The sequence below is a fragment of the Dermacentor andersoni genome, chromosome 1 (genome assembly GCF_023375885.2).
Source record: "Dermacentor andersoni chromosome 1, qqDerAnde1_hic_scaffold, whole genome shotgun sequence".
Lineage (NCBI taxonomy): Eukaryota > Metazoa > Arthropoda > Arachnida > Ixodida > Ixodidae > Dermacentor > Dermacentor andersoni.
In genome coordinates this window covers 263,719,011-263,734,186 of record NC_092814.1, presented here as the reverse complement: position 1 = coordinate 263,734,186, position 15,176 = coordinate 263,719,011, and the positions used below count along the sequence as shown (strand labels likewise).

Below are 15,176 nucleotides of genomic sequence, written 5' to 3'. Positions count from 1 at the left end.
TTTTATTTTCTAGCTATGACTTTTGCGATAGCCGGCTCTTTCTGTTTGTTTTCTTGCTATTTATACCGCGCATGAAAGGGAATTGAGTAAGGTTGGTTCCATCGTACGTAACGCAGAGCACGTAACCAAGGGGAAGAAAACATAGAACGCTAAAAAAATGCCTAGGCATACAGAAAGTCATACGCATTGCACCATTGGGCATGATGTGAATACTGATATATAATCTGAAAAATGTGACCACTGATAACGTCACCAACCTTTCTATATTTTACATTTTATAACGAAGAAGAAGCTTCAGAAACGGGTGTGAGATGTGAGAGTCTACGAAAGCGACAAGTTAAAATAAAAGAAGCGGAGAAAATACCTATCCCCGCCTTCAAGCCTAGTCTAGCCTGGCATCCTCTTCATGAACAAATTGAGGATCATAGTCGTAGTTGTTCTGCTCAGGCATGGGGTAGCGCATTATATTCGACCCCTTCTGTGAATTCACATACTTGGCCTGCACATACTGTTATGTGCGCCATGCATGGAATTTTAACCGACAAGGTGTAGTACCAGTAAAGGAATCTCTGTTCTACGTAATCAAGCAATAAATCACGACCTATTACCTCTACATGAGATCTTGGCCCTTGGTAAACTCCAAAGCAAACTGACCTCTTAATAGAATAGCGCATGAAATTCAACCGCTTTTTTTATTTTCCTAAATTTCTTATATTTCAGTTGCACAATTATTTAGCGATTGTGTATTGTCAATCTCAACGAAAAAGGGTGTGAAAAAGATGTAGACGAGAAAGAAAAACGACAAACATGAGTGCCCGTGTTTGTTGTTTCTCTCTATCTCGTCTACGTCTTTCTCGCGCACTTTTTCGTTAAGAAGGAACCACACCAACTCAATTTTGATGTATGGTCCACTCTGACACAAGAGGTATAAATGCCTTGATGTATTTGGATATCTGGCGCAGTTATTTGCTGATACACATCTAATCACGATTCTGCACTCGGCAAGCATCACATCACCTTACTCCTCGTCACATCGCTGTGTCGCCATCTCGCACTGCGCATCCTCTTGAATTGGTGTTTGAATTACGCCCCAGCTTGCAAACTGCATGTACATATCACATGTGGTTAAAGCTGTGTCCTGTGCGACAAAACACCGTATCTTTTCTGCATCGGAGCATAAAAATAACAATAATAACTAATAAAAAGCTTGGTGGCACATTCAATCTTTAGAGATGATTGGCGACGTTAACGCAATTAACAGTCTTTCTTATGATGATTGTGTAATTGGTGATGGATATGTTTAATATGTTACGATGGTTATTATGATCGTATTCTATCCCGATGTCATATCCCCATGCCATCCCTGAATCAGGAAACTTAATGGGTGCATCAGCAGACACACAAAATGGTAATGTCCCTGCCAACCATAATGCCGAATGATACGACGACGCCATTTATCTTGTAATCACTGCCACTCAGTTGAAACTCCGTAGACTCGCCGTGGCGGTCTAGTGGCTTTGGCGTTGCGATGCTAAGCCCGAGGGTGCGGGATCAAGTCCCCGCCACAGCAGCCACATTTCGATGGGGGCGAATTGCAAACGTGTGCCGTGCATTGGGAGCGCGTTACAGAAGTCTAAGATCCGGAGTCCCGTACTACGCCGTGCCTCAAAATCATATCGTCGTTTCGGCACGTAAGAACCCAGAATATAATTATTTTTTTTAATTGAGCTCCCTAGGGCCCCCCCCCCTCCTATCCCTACTATCCTTGCTACAACTTAGTCGCAATGGCTATCAATCAAACGACCGTGCTAGACGCTTAGGTGTCTGCTGAGGATGGGACGCTGTCACTGTAATAAATTTAAGGCTATACATAACCCTTGTGTCACCTTCGCACATTATTTCTGTGGGATTAGCCAAGAATGGGTACATAACAATATCGCATATTTAGTGCAGAAGTTGTCTCTACGGCCACCATACCCAGTCACTCAAGTTGCCTACCAGGTCAGACAGCAATCAGTAACAAGTTGTCTTTTCGGGCGCATGTACCCAATGGCTCATGTTGTCTGCTCGGCAACACTAGGCCAGCCCATACCTAGTGGCCTACGCTAGTAGACAACTTCGGTCACTAGGTGCCTGAAAAAGGCTAGACGCAAAGCGCGAACTGGGTGAAGCTGTAAAAAGAATGGTAACCGCATTAAAAAAATGTGCAGACACCATGCGTTATGGAAATCTGTTAAAGCGGAGGTTTCACTGGTGTCTATGACAGACAGACAGACAACGAACTTTATTTAATCCTGAGGAGCTACTGTCAGGACCTCCTAACGGGAGGCCATTCTAGCCGCTGGCCGCGCCCACGTAAAGGACAGAACGCCGTGACGCTCCGCTCTTTCCTGGGCCCTCTGGATAGCCTGGGCTTGCTTTCGTAGTACCGTGCTTCTGATGGCCTCCTCCCATTCGGCCTCGCTGGAGAGGAAGTCGTTAGGCAACGCGGGACATCGCCAGAGCATGTGAGCCATTGAGAAAAAGGTTTCAGTGCAGTCGGGACAACTAGGGTCCACATCCGAGTACATCCTACTGAGGAATCCCCGCAACGGGAAAGATCCCGTCTGCAGCATTCTAAGTGTAGCTGACTGACCTCTACTGAGCTTCGGGTGAGGCAGAGGATAAATTCTCCGACCAAGTTGGTAATGTTTAGTAATTTCATTAAATGTGAGGAGTGGATCGTTCTGCTGAGTCCCTTCCTGCCCCTCCGGAGCCTCCAGACCGTCGCGGCGCGTGAGTTCTCGCGCACGGTCGTGGGCAAGCTCGTTGAGGTTTGGGAATCCCTCGAGAACGTTCGTCCCCATATGTGCGGGGAACCACGTGATATAATGAAAACCGGGGCAAGCCCTTTTTTCTAAAATAGAGGCCGCTTCTCGTGCGAGGTTACCCGACTCGAAAGCTCTGATTGCGTCTCTCGAGTCGGTGTAAATGTAGGAACGCTCTGGGTCACACAAGGCCAGCGCAACCGCAATTTGCTCTGCTATACTCGCGGTGGCCGCTCTGACCGAGGCCGAGGACCGAAGCAGCCCCCGCCCGTCTACAACCTATAACGCGAACACTCTCCTGTTCCCGTACTGCGCCGCATCGACAAAGACCGCGGAGTCTCTGTCATCTCTAACTTTCTTCAATATGGCTCGTGCACGGGCTTTAACATCTACCCTCCTTATGCTGCGGATGTACGTTCCGCGGGAAGGGCCTCATTAGGTAGGTCGCCCTCGTTTCTCGTGTCAATGTTATACGCTGGTCCTCCAATATCCTAGGAGCCATGCCAACCTCGTCGAGAATTCGCCTGCCAGCTTCGGTCGACGATAGCCTAACCACCTGGGCAGTGACCTGTGCCTCTATGATCTCGTCTATGCTATTGTGCATACCGAGTTGATCTAGCCTGTCGGAGCTCGTGGCAATAGGCAAACCTAGCACTTTCTTGATGCTCTTGCGCATGAGTGTATTTAATTTGGTCTTTTCCGTTTTTGTCCACACTAGAGCTGACGCCACATAGTTAATATGGCTCATGAGGAACGCGTTGTACATCCGAAGGAGGTTGTCTTCACCTAACCCCTTTTTTCGGTTGGACACCCTAGCAATTAGCCGCAACATATTCTCCGTTTTGGCTGTAACGTGGGTAATTGTTCTGGCATTACAGCCCCTCGCGTCTATAAGCAGGCCTAGGATCTTAACTGAGTCAACTCTAGGAATTTTCTGCCCATTATTCGCGTATAATGCCACGGGTAGCTGGTTGAGGGGTGTCAGACCCCGAACCCCTTGCCTTGCGGGTCTGTAAAGCAACAGCTCCGATTTACTCGTAGACAGCTTGAGACCCGTGCCCGCGAGGTAAGCCTCCGTCTAGTCCAAGGCCGCTTGTAGAGCTTGCTCCATTTCAGCTAGGGAGCCCCTTGGGCACCAGATCGTGATGTCATCTGCGTAAAGTGCGTGATTTATGCCCTGGAGGCCGCCCAGCCTATCTGATAGACCCTTCATGACTATATTGAAGAGCAGTGGCGAGATGACTGATCCCTGAGGGGTACCCCGAGCTCCCAATCCATATACGCTCGACCGAACCTGCCCCACCTGAATAGTAGCAGTCCTATTCATGAGAAACGACCTGACAAAGGCCTGGAATTTGACTCCCAGGCCTATCCCGGCCGTGGCTTGCAGAATGTATCTATGAAACACTGTGTCGAACGCCTTAGTGAGATCCAGGGCGAGAATCCCTCTCACGTCTCGGGTGCCGCTATCAAAGATTTGCTTCCTTAGCATTAGCATAACCTCCTGCGTCGATAGGCCGGGCCAAAAACCAACCATATTATGTGGGAAGAGGTTTCTGCGCTCTATGTACCCGAAAACCCTGTTCAATATCGCGTGCTCCGCTACCTTGCCTATGCACGAGGTTAGTGATATTGGCCTCATGTTGTCCAAATGAAGGGGTTTTCCTGGTTTAGGGATGAGTGTCACTATAGCCGACCTCCATCCGTCAGGCACCTGTCCTGTCTCCCATACCCTGTTGACCTCCTTAGTAAGTAGTTCGACTGCTTTATCGTCCAGGTTTCGTAATAGCCTGTTAGGAACATTATCCGGACCCGGAGCCGATCTGCTGTTTAAATTGTAGATCACCGCCCCGATCTCTGATTCTGTGAAAGGCGCGTACAGTTCCTCTACCCTCGCGCACTCGATCTGCGGATAATCATCTTCCTGCGTCGGCCCTATAGGAAGGTATCTATCCGCGATCGCATTCAAAAGTGACTCTTCAGTACCTCCCTCCTGTTTGTGCCGGTGTATGACTTTACTAATTAAGTGTTTGCCTTTGATTATGCTTTGTCTGCGCGTCATCCAGGAGGTGCTTGAGGAGGTTCCACTTCCCTCCTGAGCGCATGGACCCGTCTACTGCCGCGCAGACCTCGTCCCATTGTAGCCTATTGAGCTCCGCACAATATCTCTCAATCTCTCTATTAAGCTCCGCAACCTTTTTCCTCAGCCTACGATTTAACCTTTGTGTTCTCCACCTCATCAGAATTGACGATTTCGCCTCCAACAGATGCGCTAGGTGCGGATCCATTCTTAGGACCTCCGCTTCTGTTTGTACTACCTTAGTAGCCCTCTCGACGTCCTCCGTTAGCGATTCGATAGCCTCGTCAAACGAGGAAAATGTGCTCGTTCGCTCCTTCCTAAGTTTCCTGAACTCCTCCCAGTCCGTGACTCGAAATACCCTGGCCGGTCGGGCTTCCACCGTTAATGTTACCGCTACTATGAAGTGGTCACTGCCCAGGTTCTCCTGCTTATTGGCCCACGTTACGTTACCTACGTTCCTTACACAGGCCAAATCAGGTGTTGTATCTCGCGCAACTGACGTGCCCAGCCTAGTGGGGAACCCTGGGTCAGTAATTACCGAAAACGCAAGATCATCCAGGATCCTCGCCAGGTTCTCTCCTTTTACAGTCCGTCTGACGTAGCCCCATGCATTATGAGGGGCGTTAAAGTCCCCAGCAACTATCAGAGGAGATTGTTTGGCTATCGAAGTCGCCTTCCTAAGCAGGGAGTTAAACGTCTGTCTTTTGTCCGACGGCGGGCTATAGACATTAAGCACAAAGACGCTCTGCTTGAGACGCCCGTGCGGTATAACCTCCACGAAAAGGGCCTCCATCTTACCCCGTCCAGATTGGATTGGATGTTCAATTAAAGCTAGATTTTTTTTTTGATCATCGTAGCTAGTCCTCTGCCTCCCTCGTTCCTGACCGACACAGTGTTGAAGCCAGAGAGGGTAGGGTCGTCACATAGTGTCTCCTGTAATAACAAAATCTGCGGTTTTTCCACCTCATTCGCCAAAAGTTGCCGTAGCGGAGCCTTGCGCCTTTGAAAACTAGCGGAGTTCCACTGCCATATTACCAGCTCTTTGTGATCGCCCGCCATGATGCTACAACAACATACCTTGCTCCACAGCCGGAGCAACCTCGGAGTGATTCACTGCCTTGCTTTGCGCTCGGACCTTGGCTTTGGCCTTAATCACCGCCTTTTTTTCTAGTACGGTCACTCTTTGGACCAAAAGCTTTACGCTTTCCTGATTTTCTCTGCTTATCCTAAGTAGTTCCTCCAACATCTTTCTTTGCTGGACCTCTGCCTCAGACGTTTCCGAGTCGCTGTCGTCGTTAGGAAACGGGGCTATACGCTTTGCTTTAGTGAGCCCTACGCGGGGTATATGTTCGACTACCTGTGGCGTCTGGCCGCTCGCCTCTATTTCAATGGACTTTGGGTTTGCCTTGGCGGCTTTGAGTCGGCGTACCTCCTCTCTAAGCTCCTTAACTTCCTTAAGTAATGCGTCCACGTGCGACCTACTACCATGCTCTGGCGAAGCCGACCGCGTTACCTCCGTGGGTCTCTGTAGCTCCTTCTTCTTCTTCCCTTTGACACGATCCGCCCAGGTAGGCTCCTCTTGGATCCGCACGCTGGACACCGAGCGCCCTCTTGATCTGGAGCGCTGCCTGATTGCACCGCGCTTCTGCGCAGCTGGCGTGCGAGAGCGGCTTCTTTCGGTGCTGCGCTCCTGCACAGCTGGCGTACGCGAGCGGCTCCGGCCGCCCGCCGTGATGACGTCGGTTCCCAGCTTCAGCTGCTCGGCGCGTCGACGCCGCTGCCGCCGTCTTCTTCTGACAATATATGGAACTTGAAATTTGTCCCTACACTCTTTGGCCGCAGTGGGGTGCGGGCCACCGCACAACGTGCATTGCGGATCGAACTGGTGATCTTCCGCCGGCGATCGTTTGCCGCAGGTGCGACACCACTTGCTTCCCGGGTTGGGACACACGTCAGCCCGGTGTCCCAGTCCTCCGCAACCGTAGCAGACTTCCGTGTGGCGTCGGTACAGCGTGCAGCGAAACATGCTCGCGCCGCATGCCACGTAGTTGGGCACCCTCATTCCCTCGAAAAGTACCACCACCGCTGTAGTGTTCTTGATCCGCCTGGCCTCCAAAGCGCCCGGATTCCGATTATTTACAATTCTCGCTCTGAGTTGAGCCTCGCTGACTTCCACGTCGACTCCTCTTATGACTCCTCTACACGTATTCTCGGGTGGGGCCAGGTACGCCGCCACCCCAAACGTGCCTTCACCGAGCCTGATTTGCTGCACTCGGGCGTACGCGTCCGCGTTTTTCTCGTGAGGAGTACACACGACAAAAATGTCTTGAACTCCATTGGGACACATCGTGTCCTCTTCGATTGCGGCCGGAGCCAAGGATGCCGCCATGGTCAAGGCTTGCTCAAAGCGTATTTTACTGACCTTGTTGACATTCAGGCCGTCGCGTGGTCTGACAATAATGCGAAAAGTGTCCCTCGGCAGTCGAGGCAGCCTGGAAGCAGCGGTGACGCGTCGTATCGCGTCGCGTGGTGCGGCGGTGCGGCCGCCGTTCCTCCGTCTGCCACTTGTATTTCCACCGTCTTGACCCGAAGAATATTCTTCCCTGCGCCTGCCGGGCCGGCGGCCGTACGCCACCTTCCATCCCGCGTCGCATGCCTCTTCTTGAGTAATCTCTTCTCCTTCCACAACGTCCATCCTGGATTCAAAGTCCCACATGCACGGGAGTAGGCCAAGCCTACCCTCACCGTGTTTCAAGCACTCGCAGAACGGCAAAATGTCCTCCCACCGACGAAAATCCGGTATCGGCAGAGTCCTCTTGACGTGCCACGTCGATTAAGGCATAACTCGCCCGGTTTCGCAGGGAGACCCACACGAAAATATTGATGAAAGCTGGAGCCGATGTCAAAGCGTCCGCACTAGGCGACTTCTTCTTCCACCTGGTGTCTATGAAGAACGCTTATTTTGTTTAACGGCCATTTGCAAGTATAGAGTGCATAACCGAGTTTAACACATTTTCCCCGGGAAACGCCTCCATCAACAAGAACTTGTCGCACTCAAACAAGCGCACCCCATGCACGACAACGAAGGAGAGAGGACAATTAAGGACCACGGTATGACGACGATGGTGTAGCAACGAAGGCGTGACAGCATCGGAGGGACGATGACGGAATGGCGACGAAGGAATGACGACGGTGAAATGGCGACGACGGCAGGACAGAATGCCGACAATAAGATGGTGACGACGCTGGATTGACGACGACGGTATGGCGACGATAGGATGATGTTTCTGGAATGACGACGATGGAACACCCGCAACGGCATCACTATGAAGGCATGACGACGACTGTGTGACGACGACTCCATGATGCCGGCGGCATGACGGCAACAGTATGAAGATGACTGGATAACGTCGACTGCATATTACGATGACGGAATGGTGACAATAGGTTGACGACGATGAAATGACGACGAGGAATGCTAATGATGGCGCGACGATGGCGGTAGTATGAGGACGTAATGACTACACAATGGCGACGACAGGGAACGCAGCGGAACGATCACGACGCATGACAACGAACGGATTTTCACAATAGAAAGAATGCGATGAAATAATGGAACTAATGTTTGTTTTCAAGCTAACGTCCGCGCTGAAACACTTCGGTTGCCGTCCAACGCCTTCGGATAGCAACACATCAGGTGTCGGTTTCTACGACGGCCGGTACTCGCCAATCGTGCAAAGGCAGTAGCCAACGGCCGCAAAGTGTGACGAAGAGGTGAAGAAAGTAATTTGGAAAAGTCTGCCATCATATCATCACCGTCACCGTCATATTATCGTCGTCACCGTCGTCGTCGCATTGCTGCTGTCGTCACAAACACGTTCGCTCCACACATACCATTGCTCGCCTTATACACAAGCATGTTCGTCCTTCCGGCAACGCGCATAGCAGCCCTGGGACAAAGACACTCTGAGAAAGTGGCGTCAAAACGCGCGCGGCACGCCGCCGGTGGCAAGAACGCCGCGCGGCAGGGAGGCCACATCGGTTGTGCACGCGGCGGCCGCCGCGGAGTCACGTGACAGCGCTGATCTCGCCTTGTCTCGAACTGCGCGAGCATAGGCGCGATATCGCGGTTGTCGCGCGCTTTTTCCTTGCTCGGTTAGCAGATACCAGCTCCTCGTCCCTCGTCATCTACCGCGCTGCTCGCGTCGATTCCTGCAATGGCAGATGCAGACGACGAATTCTGACGACGATAAGCGTTTTGCTCATTGTGTGTTCTCTGCTGTTGCGACGGCGGCGCGCGCAAGAGGCACGCAGACGAAGGTTTTGGGTGCACCCCTGCTGGCGCTACCGAGACGTTGAGGGGCAAGCGAATGTTTTGCTTCCCCGGCTGCGCGCCCGAGATGAAGGCTTCTTCCGAGAGTGAGTGATTATAACCTTTTTAAACGCGTAGTGTGCCGTGTGTGTGACGTGGTAGTGATGTTGTCTTTGATTCTTGATTATAGCTTCCTTCGGATGCCGCTGAGCTCGTTCGACACACTGCTCCACCTAGTTCGGCCTGTGATTGAGCGGCAGGACACTCCGTTCAGGCGGTCGATATCCGCACACGATCGACTTGCCATGACAGTAAGGTAAGTCCGTGACCCGGTACTGTCCCGTCACAGTGCCTGATCAGCAGTCCCTCGGAAAATATTGTGTAAAACATACCGCATGAGCACTGTGTGATGCAACTCACCCTCTCTCCTCATTTATCCTTTGAGACGTATGTGATGAGAATACGCTTTTCAGATTTCTCGCAAATGGCGACACAATGAGAAGTTTGTCGTTCAACTTCCTGACAGGACGATCAACGGCAGGAATGATCGTAAGAGAAACTTGTGCTGCATTATGGGAAATACTTCAGCCAATCTATGTAAGATTTCCACAAACAGCAGAAGAATGGAAAAAAGTAAGTGCACTGCAGTCTGTTTTGTTTCTGCGGAGAGAGTTTATAGTGTTGACAAGCGTCCAGCTTGCCTTTCTTTACCTCATTTGTTATGCTACTGACTTTCCCAATGCCCCCTCCGTACCGACTTTTCAAATGTGTTGAACTCCGGCATCTCATAACGCATAAGACAACTAAAGGTTACCTTATGCATTAATACACTATTGTTTTGTCACAGTCTCATATCATATTGCCTCCCGATCACTCTTTCAGATTGCAACAGACATGCTTGTCGACTGGAATTTTCCCAACTGCATTGGATGTATTGATGGAAAGCATGTGAGCATTGAATGTCCTGCAAATTCAGGGTCACGAAACTTGAATTACAAGAAGTCGTTCAGCACAGTCCTCATCGCAACATGCGATGCCCATTATAGGTATGGTGCATTCATGGCAAAACAAAACTTTTGTTAAGCTAGTCGTTAATGGTGCATTTTTCTTGTGAATCATGAAAACAGTGTATTATATTCATTGAAAGAGAGTGCTATTGTATGCACTGAAAGAAAAGAGGACAGTTCAATGGTGTAAGTTACATGACGACTTAAGGAGCATAGCGTAGACAGGTGTATGATTACAATGGTTTACTCACGCAGGTTGACAGTAAACATATTTGGTTCTGCACAAATAGCAGCAGATGTTAAGATGGTAATCTGAGTTGCGATTGTGTGTGGCATGTATATTTAGTCAAACTATAATGCAGCGCAGATATCACTTTTACGAGACTTGAACGCAGTAGTGACTTCAGCAGGAGCAAGGTGAAAGTCATGTGCTACATCAGATGCTAAATGGGCTACACTGAAACTTCTTGCTTTATTTCAGATTTGTGTATGTGGACGTTGGCCACTACGGTGGAGAAAGCGATGGAGGAGTTTTCTTAAGAACGAAGTTGATGCGCATATTGGGCGAGCGCAGATTTGGGATCCCCCCAGCAGCAACAGTTGGCTCAGCGGGACTGATACCATACTTGATGGTGGGCGACGAGGCCTTTCCATTGAAGCCTTACCTCATGCGGCCTTATCCTCGACATGGCAAGTCGCTTCAATTACTTTTAACGCTGACATGTTCCTCTGATTGCCGAGATGAAATATCAATGCAGCTGTACTGTGTTACTGCTGCCACTGTTTTCCATAGCAGATACAGTTTCGTGCAATGCATGCATACGGTAAAAATGGTCAAACAATTTCTACAAAACATTTACAAATGCAGTCTAGCCTGCATGCATGTACATAGCAAGTCTTACAAGAAAAGGTTGTTTCTGCATGGAAAAAGAAATGGTGCAGAGGACTAAATTTCGTGTATGCAGTGCAATATGAGTGTATTAAAATACTTTTATTACTGATAATTTACATGTTATGTTGCATTTTGTGTGAAAGCAATAGTATGATGCAGTAATAAAATGTAATGCTGACATACAAGGTTTAATTGCATGATCGTAAGCAAATGCATGAGCACTTTTAACCTGTTTTTCTGACAGGATAATATACTGAAAATCACAAGTTGTGCAATGCAGCCAAAGGTGGCCCTATGTAGCATTTCTTTAGCGCAACTTAAGCATGCAAAAAATGAATAAGAACCCGTATAATATCAGTTTATGTAGCATTTCAAATTGGCTGCACTGGAAAGAGGCACCCAGAGGACATTAGATGTAGGAACAGTTTTTTTCTTTTCAAGTTGTATTCAGCGGGTGCCACAGCTGCCAGTTATTTCAATTATTTGAAATTAGTGCCATTGCATTTTTCATCTAAGTATGTACATGTATGCTGTAATTTTAATGCCCTGACCTTTTGTTTTTTCTAGCTCTTCATGCCTACAGGGTCAGCCAGTACAGCGAGTACTTGAAGAGGGCAGTGTTCAATTACCGGCTGAGTCGTGCAAGGAGGCTCATTGAAAACAGTTTTGGTATCCTGGCTAGTAGGTGGCGAATACTGAAGAGACCTTTTCGAGCGTCAGAAGAAACCACTGAGAACATTGCAAGGGCATATGTGGCGCTTCACAATTTTCTGATGAAAGATTCAGCGTTCTCAAGGACAACGTACAACCCTCCTGGATTTGTTGACCATGAAGACTGGGAGGGAAATGTCACAAATGGGGCATGGAGGAACGACAGTAGTGCCCTTCCTGGATGGACAGACCAGGGGTACCACTCTGCTCGGTAATTATTATTTCCATGAAGGCATGAAATCAGTAATAGTTTGCATTTCCTGCTTTATTTATATTAAAGCAATTGAAGCTCATCAATAACAAACAGCGAAACCTTCAAAACATTTCATTTAACTTGATCTTAACACATGACATGAAAATGTCATGTGTTAAATCTTGTTCATTAGACTTTGCGTTAAGAGTTGTAACAGTGCAAAAATACATGCGTAGTGCATGTTTTCAACAAAGTCAGTGGGTACAGCTAACGACGAGGAGTAAAACACCCATTAGAACTGTGACCTCAGTCAGACAGGCAGAATAAGCTGAAGGAAAAGGTTGAACATCTCGTGCTTTTCTCTGTTACAGGGCTGCATTGGAAGTAAAGGATAGACTGGCATCCTACTTCATGAGTGACGGCCAGGTGCCATGGCAGGAAAGTGTCGTGACCCGTGCAGGACGGCAGGTAATTTCCGATAACAGCCAACTACTTGTCAGCATGCACAAACACTATCATGTCAAAAGAAAGCCGAAATTGCTTGCTTTCATAGAAAAATGCTTTCGATTGCTTGCACTTTACATTTCATTTATTCATACTGCTCCATTTCGGCTTCGTACAGCAGCTTGTGGATCTTGAATGTCACCTCGCATCTTTTTTTGTGTGGTAGCATCCGCAGCTTAGCAGCTATCCAGTTTGCTGCCTCATGGCTGTCATCTGTCGGTGCAGGCATTTCATGTTTTTTTTTAGTTCTAACAGCGTAGCTGAGCAGCTGCCCAAGACATCTTTCACTGCTTCGTCGAAGCTGTCAGACTGCCTTCTTTTGGTCCTGCATATAAATATATCAGCGCAATGTTTTCATGCAATCACTGATTATCATTCAAATACTGCAGGAAATGTGAACCATGCCAGTACCGAGAGGAAGGTCCCTTGGATGCTCGCCTTTTGGCAGACCTGCAGGACAGGCCACATCATTAGACTCAAGAAATGCACTGGAAAAGTATGTCTGCTTCCAATCAAAGAAAGTGCGCACAGCTTTCTTACCCTGGATCTGGGGCAGCGGCTCCTGCTTGTGAAGTTGACAACCTGCCTCAAAAAAATGTTTGTTATGGTGTCATATTCCGACACAAGGAAGTGAACACTAACTTACCCTGAAGAGCCAGCAGCAGATGCCGCATCTTCTGATGTGCTGGGGAGCCTGTAGAAAAAATAAATATGCCGCCATTTATGCCGTGCAAAAAACATGTCTACTTGCAATGCTATGAAAAAGGAGCAAGACACATCACACTCATCTAGTACCCGAAAGCTTGGTTTCACACCTTGTTACAGTTTTTAGACGTGCAGTCATTAAATAGGACACTTAAACGTTTTTCCCCGCACATTGCAATGGAGTGTTGAGCGTGTGATTCACTTGAAACTGCACACCAGCGGCGAGTCATGACAGCAACTAAGCCAAGATCTGTATGCACATAAAACTAATCCATTTCTATGGGAGTGTTATAATAGAGTGGACCCACTCTTATACGTGAAAGGCTTGTGGAAAGGGTGTATTGATATGGAACCTGTGATGCACCACAGCTAGGAAAACTGAAAATCACCACCCACCTCAAATCGTCTTCATCAGTGAAGTCATTGGGGCTGTCAGAGTACCTGCATTATATAAAGACATAGGATGTTACTACTATTGGTGGATAATGACACCACAATTAGTACAGCTTACATTTCTTGAAAAACCGTAGCAGCCGGGCTTGATATACAGCTGCACAGGTGAATGAAATGACAATGTTGTACATAAACTGTTTCACTGCAGTAACCGTTATGGTAAGCAAACGATGAGGTGCACACCTGGCCACCAGTCCCGGACTGGAAGGGCTGTTGGTTGACAGTGGAGATGGCAGAATGGAGCTGCACAAAAGCACACATGCATAACAAGTTAAATCACCTGAAGCTTTATAAACTGAAGTTACACTTATGGAAACAAGACTTAACGTACACGTCCTCTTCTGGGGGCACATTTGATGAAGACCTGAAATGTAAAATTTGAGGTGTTTTGATGCAATCCCTGCAGATTTCTCGCCAGAAGAAAGGTAATGTGAAAATTACAATAGCGAAGCTACCCAGCGCAGCTGAAGGGAATAAACTCTTAAAAACACAGACGCTTGGGCAGTCAGAGCAGGTAAAAAGATATTAAACACGAAGAAAGCGGCTTAAAAAAGAGTGGTAGGACAGGTGACAGTAAAGTTATCAATGCCAGGCTTGAGTTGGCGCAGATGGCTGCGCAACTAAGTTGCCTTTTTTTTTTACCTTTCCGCATAATGTGGTGTGTGCCTCAGCATGCCGTCCACGATGTCGAAAAGTGCCCACTTCGTGTGGACCTTTCCGGCCTCTCCTCCGGCGCCACTTTTCCGGGCCCCCTCCGACGCCGACACAATTTTGAGCCAACGATCCTTGACATTTTTAAATTTTGCGGCTGCTTGCGGTCCTACAGAAATGCCACTGTTTATCACCAAGAAAGGTTGCAAAATGAAAAGATGAGCAACTTGTTTCCGTGCTCAAGCAGCGCTGTACAAAGCGCGCAGCCTGATACGACATGCGAACCGCTCAGGCAAAATCACCATGCCCGTAGGAAACCGAGATTCCATCTCATTTGCTGCGCAGCACACCGCTAGAGCACTCTAAACAAGTGTGCTCACCCCCGCACATTCCTGCCGACGCGAACATTCAGCGGAAGCTAAGATAAAGAATGAAAACAACTCACCAGTCAGATCGAATGTTCTGCCGATGATCGCCCACCGGTTCATTTTGGCGTCCTTATCTTTGTACTCCGGGTGAGTTTTATCATATAGAAAGGGGAACAAGCGAACAGTCTCCAGAAATTGTTCCATCATGTTCTGTCGGCTCACATTCATTTTTCAACGTGGATGCACACGAGCACGTGGATGCAGCGCTCGGTCGTCGATCGTGGTTCCGCCGCCGCCGCTGGAAGTCAACTTCGGCAGTAGCCAAGAGGTGGCGCTTAGGAGAAAGCACGGACGTCTCTCATTGGTTCGCGGCACGCGGCAAGCCGCCGAAAATGGCTCCTCGACCCATCCTCTGCGCGGCAGACCAAACCGGTTCCGCGGCAGGTTTCGCGGCACGGGGCGCGCCGCCGGCGGCGTGCTGCGCGCGTTTTGA

The 15,176-nt window shown here is 48.8% G+C and overlaps 2 long non-coding RNA genes across 2 annotated transcripts; one reads left to right on the top strand and one right to left on the bottom strand.

Moving 5' to 3' along the window:
• Positions 1 to 10,614: 10,614 nt before the first annotated feature.
• Positions 10,615 to 12,979, top strand: LOC140215314 (uncharacterized). Its single transcript, XR_011892272.1, has 4 exons — positions 10,615 to 10,838; positions 11,666 to 12,020; positions 12,374 to 12,470; positions 12,896 to 12,979. It is a non-coding gene; the product is annotated as an uncharacterized lncRNA (long non-coding RNA).
• An 864-nt stretch (positions 12,980 to 13,843) lies between these two features.
• Positions 13,844 to 14,890, bottom strand: LOC129381036 (uncharacterized). The gene is made up of 3 exons (XR_011892271.1): positions 14,761 to 14,890; positions 13,996 to 14,028; positions 13,844 to 13,907 (listed from the first exon to the last, which is right to left on the bottom strand). It is a non-coding gene; the product is annotated as an uncharacterized lncRNA (long non-coding RNA).
• Positions 14,891 to 15,176: the final 286 nt, after the last annotated feature.